This window comes from Bactrocera oleae, chromosome 2 (assembly GCF_042242935.1).
Source record: "Bactrocera oleae isolate idBacOlea1 chromosome 2, idBacOlea1, whole genome shotgun sequence".
Lineage (NCBI taxonomy): Eukaryota > Metazoa > Arthropoda > Insecta > Diptera > Tephritidae > Bactrocera > Bactrocera oleae.
Window position 1 is genome coordinate 40624448 of NC_091536.1, and position 8776 is coordinate 40633223.

Genomic DNA, 8776 nt, shown 5'->3' on the forward strand with positions numbered 1-8776 from the left:
AAAGTTTTCAGACTTAGTGCAATAGTTCTTAATTTTTTTTTCCAAATATAATCGAATTGGAATGGTATAGGAATTTTGACAGTAGTTTTTAAGACAACTTTAAGTAAAATATGTAAATAATCTAATTAAGAAAATTCAAATTATATATATAATTTGTTATTATATATGAAATTATTGTATAAATATATGATAGAAATTAAATAGTATAAGGAAAAAAGAAATATAATTTGGATATATGTGTAAGAATCTCTACAAAAATTTATGTTTAATATTGTAAATATTATATACAAATTAATATAATAATATTATATCATTTTTAAAGTGGTTAATATTTATTATTTTTAAGCTAAACATGTATAATAATATCGATATAATAAATAAAAAATGTTATTCATTGTTCAAAAACGATTTCTTTTCATACTTCTCAATACAGTTGTAATGCATTCTATATAAAATCAATTATAAGCGTATACAAAAAGCACAAGAACGATTTCTCATAATTTGAGTAAATTTAGTTTACAAATTGCTCTAATTATTTTTACTGTGAGTGAAAAGTAAATAACTAAGGCAACAGATCCTACTTCTAATTATTAAAATATATAAAGAAGTCTCAAACGAATATACCATTTAACTTTGCGAGAGTATAAAATGTTCGGTTACATCCGAACTTAGCCCTTCCTTACTTGTTTCTCTTTATTATTATACTCTCGCAACCTGTTGCTACAGAGTATATTAGTTTTGTTCACCTAATGGTTATTTGTATCACCTAAAACTAATCGAGTTAGATATAGGGTTATGTATATATAAATGATCAGGATGTAGAGACGAGTTGAAATCCCGTTGACTTTCTGTCCGACCGTCCGTCCGTGCAAGCTCTAACTTGAGTAAAAATTGAGATATCTTTATGAAACTTGGTACCGTAAGACGGTTGGTATTGCAGATGGGCGTGATCGGACCACTGCCACGCCCACAAAACGCCATTACTCAAAAACAAATAAATTGCCATAACTAAGCTCCACAACAAGATACAAGACTCTTATTTGGTATACAGGATCACAATAGGGAGGGGCATCTGTAGTTAAAACTTTTTTTAAGTGGGCGTGGTCCCGCCCCTAATAGGTTTAATGTGCATATCTCCTAAACCGCTAATGCTATAATAACAAAATTCACTGGAAGCAAATGTTTTTAGCACCTAAAGTGGGAAAATGGGTGAATCGGGTTTAAATTCCATTTGATTCTTTGACTTTTCAGTATGCAAATCAAGCAACAATGATTGTATCGGGGTAAGACTTTGCGTGAATAATGCGTTTAAAGTATGACACCTTGCGACCAAAAATTCTCTAAACTGTTCAAGACCCCAGGTACTGAATATGTGAACCCGAGTGCCTATAATTGACTTTCTACCGAAAATATCAGTCAATCCACAAAGAAATCTCAAACGAGTATACCATTTGACTTTGCGAGAGTACAAAATGTTCGGTTACATCCGAACTTAGCCCTTCGTTACTTGTATATAATTTTTAGTTTCGCGCCGGTGTTTTTTTTTGGTTTCGCGCCCGTTTGTGTTTGTATTTAAGTATTTTTTGTTTTTGAAGCGCATTTAATATGTTTTGCTGTTTCACTTCTGCATTTTTATGTCATGTTTATACATATGTACGAACATGTGTTCGGTCACTCAACTGAACTAATTAATTTATTCATATGTATGTATATATATGTGCATATATACATATATGTATATACATATATGTATGTATATATTTGTGTATATATACATATCTATTTTTTCTCTATATGATATGTTATCGTATGTACACCTCCACTGGGCTGCCGACTGGGAATAGATACCACAGTTTCACGACGTAGGCAGTAGTAGTGAGGTATCTAGCTAAGGTCAGGCTTCTATCTGGGTCCAAAATATGAACCAACTAAACAATAATAAAAACAAAAAAGAGTTCGGACTTCCTGTAAAATGGGCGGAGGGAGCGAGTTGTTGAGAAAGGGCTCGAAGAATCCATTGATTGCGCAAATGCTGTCTTGCCTAGCTTTATACTGGAAGCGCCGGCAGTGGTAATTAAGGAACCAATGTCAGCTGAAGAGGAAGATCCCGAAGGGAAAATCCCCAGAGCCCAATGGAAGTGGATGCAAGCCGCACTGACAAATGTGGCGTTGGAAGTTCTACTAAGTAATCCAAGTCCACCCCCGTCATGTACGGATGCCGAATGGTACCTGGACCAGATCAAGTGCGTATTTGCAGTCTGAGAACACTGGAGTATAATTTATATATGGCAAGCTGCGTAAGTAAGGCTAAGACATGTGTATTGGCGCGTAAAAAGCTTAATGTCTTTTTATTACAAAGTTATAGCAATAGCGACACAACAGCAGTAAGCTGGGAGACGGGCATAAATAAATACCGGCTGGCGTCTTGTTATATGTCGTATGAGGAAGCAACAGTACAATCGCAGCTGATTAAAGAGCTGGTATGGGACCACGAAGCATCCAAGTGCTCGATTTTACTTGGGTGTGACTTTAATGCACACCACACAATATGGGGCAGCACGGACATCAACGAAAGGGGTGCGTTGCTCTTTAATTATTTACTGGGAAATAAGCTTTTGTTATGTAACAAGGGCAGTACGCCAACATTTACAACCAGAAACTGACCGGATGTATTAGATATAACACTTATGTTGGAAGAACTGGTATATCAAATGACACACTGAAGAATACTGGAGGAACACTCCTTCTCAGATCACCGCTACATTGAATGTATAATTAAAGAGAACGTAGACAGGGTAGAGATATAGTAAAACGAAATGACAGATGCACCTGCAGGAGCTAAAAAGCGTATTCCTATGATTCCGCCATTTCAAACAGAGAACAAAGATAACCTCGACATCCTCCAAGAATTGGGCCCCCCTGGTGGTGTCCCTTACTTAAGAACATGCAGAAAGATTGCAGGAATCATTCAATTTAGTCAAATTCTCTCAAAGAGAAGAAGAGTGGGATAACTACTATAACCTTCTAAGCTCATATAAAAAGGAGGTAAGGAAGGCAAAAAGAAATTCACGGAAATATCTTTGTAATGACATCGAGAGCACGGCAGAAGCATACCGAATTCCCCCCTATAGACATGGTGTTAGGTAGCAATGTTTATTGGGCGGTAGGTAGCATCAAGACTTCTAAAACGCCGGGACCAGATGGGTTATTCCCGGCTCAGTTACAGCAGACCTAAAGCTACATAATAAGCTGGTTAACAACCATGCTTAAAGGGGCACTGCGATTAAACTATATTCCCTCTGTATGGGGGAAAGTCAAGGTGATTTATATATAAGAGAGTGGTAGCAGAGATTGAAAATTCTCTAGAGATGAAACGCACCCTTGTAGTATTCTTAGACATAGAAGGGGCTTTCAATAACATCCTGCCGAAGGCCATATTTAGTGCGCTTTAAAATTTGGGCATCTCTGAGCCTCTCCGGAAATTAATTGAACAGATGCTCTTGGGATGATCTGGAAAAGAAGGGCGTACGTGTTTGGGCCTACGCTGACAATGTGGCAGTTTCGGTTAAAAACAAGTTCCCGAATAACCTCGATAGCTTTATGCAGACAATATTAATCGATGGGCCATATGACTGAACCTAAATGCCAGCAAGACAGAAATAGTATTGTTCTCTAAGAAACACAGTACTCCAGAAATCACGCCGCCATTACCAAATGGTAAAATAATGGTGGGGCCTAGATGGGGACTGACGGTGGGGGTAGCTCATTGCCCCTACACAGCAATTGTAGGACCGATTATGACGTACGGTATATTGGTAAGGTGGTCAATAGCGGAAAAGAAATACGCGATTAGAAGTATGAAAAGCATACAAAGACAGTTTTACCCCGATATAATCATTGTTGCTTGATTTGCATAGTGGAAACTGACAAAATCAGATGGAATTTAAAATGATATTATATGGGAAATAGGCGTGGTTGTAATCCGATTTTGCCCATTTTCATACTATAACATAGAAATATGAGAAGAATATTATGTACCGAATTTTGTTGAAATCGGTTAAGCAGACCCCAAGATATGGGTTTTCACCAAAAAGTAGGCGGTGCCACGCCCACTATCTAATTTTGAACGTGGTTTCTATAAAATCATCTTATACTATCCCAGAGATAAAATTTTATGTCTCTGGCTTGCTTACTGCTTGATTTATCGCGCTTTTAGTAGTTTTTACCAGTACCGTTATATGGGGAGTGGGCGTGGTTGTCACCCGATTTCACCCTTTTTTACACCGCCGATAGAGATGCTAAACACATTTGTTCCCAGTGAATTTTGTTATTATAGCTTTAGTGGTATAGGAGATATGCACATTAAACTTATTAGGGGCGGGACCACGCCCACTTAAAAAAAATTTAAACTGCAGATGCCCCTCCCTAATGTGATCCTGTATATCAAATAAGAGTCTTGTATCTTGTTGTGGAGCTTAGTTATGGCAATTTATTAGTTTTTGATTAATGGCGTTTTGTGGGCGCGGCTGTGGTCCGATCAGAGGACTTAGAAGACCGAGAAGGTGCAAATTGAATTTTGTATGATGATCGATTGGACGGCTAACAGAGCTGAAAAATTGAGATCGAGGCGTTCACCATTTTCTGTAGTATTTAACAGAAATGAGAATTTATAACAACGTTATCTGACAAAATACATACGTATCTTCCAACACTAAGAGAAAAATTAAATGAATTAGAAAACAAAAAATACAAATGCCACTTCACATATGCATGATTATTTTTTGTCATATAAACGACTTTTATGATAAAAATTGATAAAATATGATTTTTTTGCAAAAATGCAGCATGATAAAATGCGAAAGATTATGCAAAAAATATATATTTTACTTTTTCTAATTTCAATTGTTACAAAATTAACAATTTATGTGTGTATATACTTGGGTACATCAATATGGAGTTCATTTCCGTTCTCTGGTATTTACACATTGAGAAATAGAATCTTTGATATTATCACTTATCAATAAATACATGTGCGCGCACTGCTCTATATGTAAGTATGTATGTACAAATATGCGTATGACATTGCAAAATAAGTGATGCATACGCAAATCTACATACATATAAGTGTAAAAATGTAAGTATGTCAGCCGATAGTAAAAATACAAACATTGTTATACAAAAACAACAATTGTCTCAAATAGCATGAGCAGCGTTAAAAATCGATATGGCAGTTTTTAGTAAATCACACAACAACAACATTTTTATTCATGAATGCTGGCGCACACAGCTTATTGCATTAAGTCGTTTTATTCATAAAAGCAAACGCCTTACACATCTCTCCAAACATGCTATTGCCTACAAGCGTCTTTTCGCGACGATGGCAAAAGCTAGAAATCATAAATTGATCAACTTTTTGAAGTTCCCTCTAGAAGGGAAAAGTGATAACCGTGCAAGGCCACAAAACACAGAAAAAAGTGACAAAAGTGGCAACAAAGCTTTTGTCGATTTAAAATACTTTACAATTCTAAAATATTTTTCCGTGACTCGCAAAAATCTGCGTCAATATGTTCATATTTAAACATATGTACATATTTGCAAAGATTTGTTGGCAAAGCTGTTAGCAGAGAATGTTAATGAATAGAGAAGGCGCAAATGTTAAGAAGTACTAATTTTAACTTTTCACAATAGGGAACATCGAAAAATACAATTTCGACTTTTCTGAAATACACCACGCAATGATCGAAACGGAAAAAATGCTATAAATAGACACAAAGAATATTCTTAAATGAATTATGCGCATGCTGAATTACATTTGCATATTACCAAAAAATAGTAATTTTTGTTGTTTAAAATATTCCTTCAAATTATATAAGAGGATTATTGGTTAAAGCCCCAGAATTTACAACAAAATAAATAATTAATAGATAAATTTACAACAAAATAAATAATTAATAGATAAATTATTCAACACATATTTGTGTTGCATGAACAATATCTAATATGCAAAGGATAACAATAAAGCAATGGCTAAGCGGCCGCGATTCCACTTTTGCGGTGGCTCAGGTCGTAAGCGTGAAGGAGTTAATCCACTCCGAGTACAAACGCTTATGTTCGAACCTGTCAATCATAAATCTTAATTCTTATTCTTATTTTGATTTTATTTTATTATTTGACATTTTAACTGATCTCAATTCAATTGCTTTAATAGCATATTTACTTCCTGGGATAATTATAATATTTCAGGAAAATATGTTCATATGTTTAGGTTTAATGAATATTCCCTTATTATGCCTAATTACACAAATGTGATAATCACACATACATTCTTAAATACACGTACGCTGATGCTTGCTCCTACACTTTTTGCTTTTTGTGAGAAGCAAGTTGAACGATCGCAGGCAAGGAGGGGTCAGGGGCGCACTGCCAAATAATTATTTCAGATATTTTTTTATTAATCGAATTTATTTTAATAACGAGTATAAATTTATGTGTATCTATATTTTGAAGTCTACTATTTTTATATTACGAAAAAAAGTCATTAATGCATCAGTATTTTTCAATACAAATTAAGCAACATAACAATTACTTTGGTTTGGTGAAACGGCTCTGTGTATGGGGTGCAAGCCAACGAAATAACGGCGAGTTCGCGCGGACATATACATATAGAAGTAGTTAAAGATTTCATATGAATGGCAATTTTATATAAATTTTACAAGTAAGGAAGGGCTAAGTTAGGATTTAACCGAACATTTTATACTCTCGTAAAGTCAAATAGTATACTCGTTTTAGATTTCTTTGTGGATCTTGCCGCCTTGTTCTATGTTGACCGATATTTTTAGTAAAAAGTCAGCTATAGGCACTAGGGTCAACAAATTCAGTACCTAGGGGTTTTTGAACAGTTGTGGTTCGATTTCTTCTTCATCAAATTTTGGCAAAGCCATTAAACAATTAAGTTGTGTAAGATATTTATAATACAAATTATGTTTTTATGTAGAAAGCTGATCTCATTTATCTCTCCATTTACCTCGATTTGTATATATTGAACATATTAATGATTTGATACAACAAATATTATTTTGATCAAAATTCGTAAAATTAATCTATAAGAATTTTAGTAATCGAAAATAATTTAAAAAGGTACCAAAAATATACTTAAAGTACATAACACGGCAATAAACTATAGCAGATTTAAGCCCTTTTTGAGGAATTTTGACGTATTATTTTAGTAATAGAATATTTTTAGGCAACCCGTAAAAAAATGCCTAGTTTTTGCGTATGTATTATTGAAAAATTTAGGGTTGGTTACTTGTAGGTTTATACTAATATACGTATAAACCTACAAGTAACCAACCCTAAATTTTTCAATAAATCATATAATAGAATATTTTTAGTATACGTATATTATATCATATTATATTTATATATTTATACAATGATTCTATTTCGATTAGTTTTGCTTGTAGCAACCGTTAGGTGAATAAAACTATTAAACTCTGTGTAAAATGTTGTGAGTGTATGATGACACTATTTATATTATATATTAGAGTAAGCTGAAAATATCCCTTAAATGAAATACATTATTATACTGATTGAATACATATTACGGAATCTCACTTGATTTAGTTCACCGATTAATGTGGAAATCGTATCTTTCTCTGAAGGCTTTTGATCAGTTCGTTTGGTAAAAAGTTATCTAGTAGTTTCTTTAATAGTTTATATTCTCCATTTTCGAACTGATAAGGTGGTGCTTTTGGACCGAAATAGCGTTTACTGTCTGTACATATTATATATAAAAAGTGTATGTCACATGTGATTTTATTGTATGGAATTTTGCATCTATTTACCTCTCCGCCTATTATTAACAAAACTTGAGGCCGGCGGCTGTAGCTTAAGCCATAATATATGTATATCAATAAGCAGCGTTGTGCCCAATTTGTACATTTTTTTAATCAAAGATGAAACTGAATTGGGAGATAACCACCAAGCTGTTCTAGAACGAATTTAATATTTAAAGAATTCGTTGTTTGCCGCAAGCAACTGCTAAAGAGTCGTCTAAGTTTTCGGGCAGGCAGTTCTGTAGTACTGTGCTGAAGAAGATCTTAAGCAAAACAAATAACTAATAAATATTTGTCACACATTTTGAGAACTTAAAAATAAATATGCGCGAAAAATCCGAAATTAAATTAATATTCGTTATAAATCAATTTTCATTCCACATTAAATTAGTTGTGTGGATAGGCTAATTTTACCTCGTAATCGCATGTTGTTAATTGAAATATTGTCACGTTGTTTTAGTGAAATATCTTGCACTCACACAGACAATGTGTGGTGAGTCAACCAAAAACACGTAATTTATTATATTGGATATATGAATAAAAACGTAATGAAACGATTTCATCTATTTTTGACATCAAACTGTATGACTGTATCGTATCATCTCTAAGTTTGTTGAGATATCTAATTCATTAACCCATGTCTATCTAAACCTGAAGGATGTGTGAAAATATTTGTACCAGATCAGATTATTATCACTAAGATATGTTCCAAACTGACCGGTACTTTATTTACGTCAGATGATAAAAGGCTTTCACTTTTGGGTTTATTTTCACTTCAAGTTATTTTGTGGCCAGCTCAAAATTTTGTATGGTACCATATAGGATGCTGATAATTGTAGCCTGACAGAGTTGTTGGGGTTAAAAACAAGTTCGCAAGATTTGAAGTCGTCATGGACTAAAAGCTTTTGCTTTGTAGTCCAGATTTATTTACAGCTCACAAT

General features: G+C 33.9%; 1 long non-coding RNA gene across 1 annotated transcript in view; it reads right to left on the reverse strand.

Annotated features, from left to right (window-relative positions):
* The window catches only part of LOC138858972 (uncharacterized), a 162291-nt gene extending 153907 nt beyond the window's left edge, over positions 1 to 8384 (reverse strand). The window contains exons 1-3 of the long non-coding RNA XR_011398010.1: positions 8250 to 8384; positions 7845 to 8098; positions 7615 to 7774 (exon numbers count right to left, since the gene is read on the reverse strand). This is a non-coding gene — a long non-coding RNA (uncharacterized lncRNA). The remainder of the gene's footprint in view (positions 1 to 7614; positions 7775 to 7844; positions 8099 to 8249) is intronic.
* Positions 8385 to 8776: the final 392 nt, after the last annotated feature.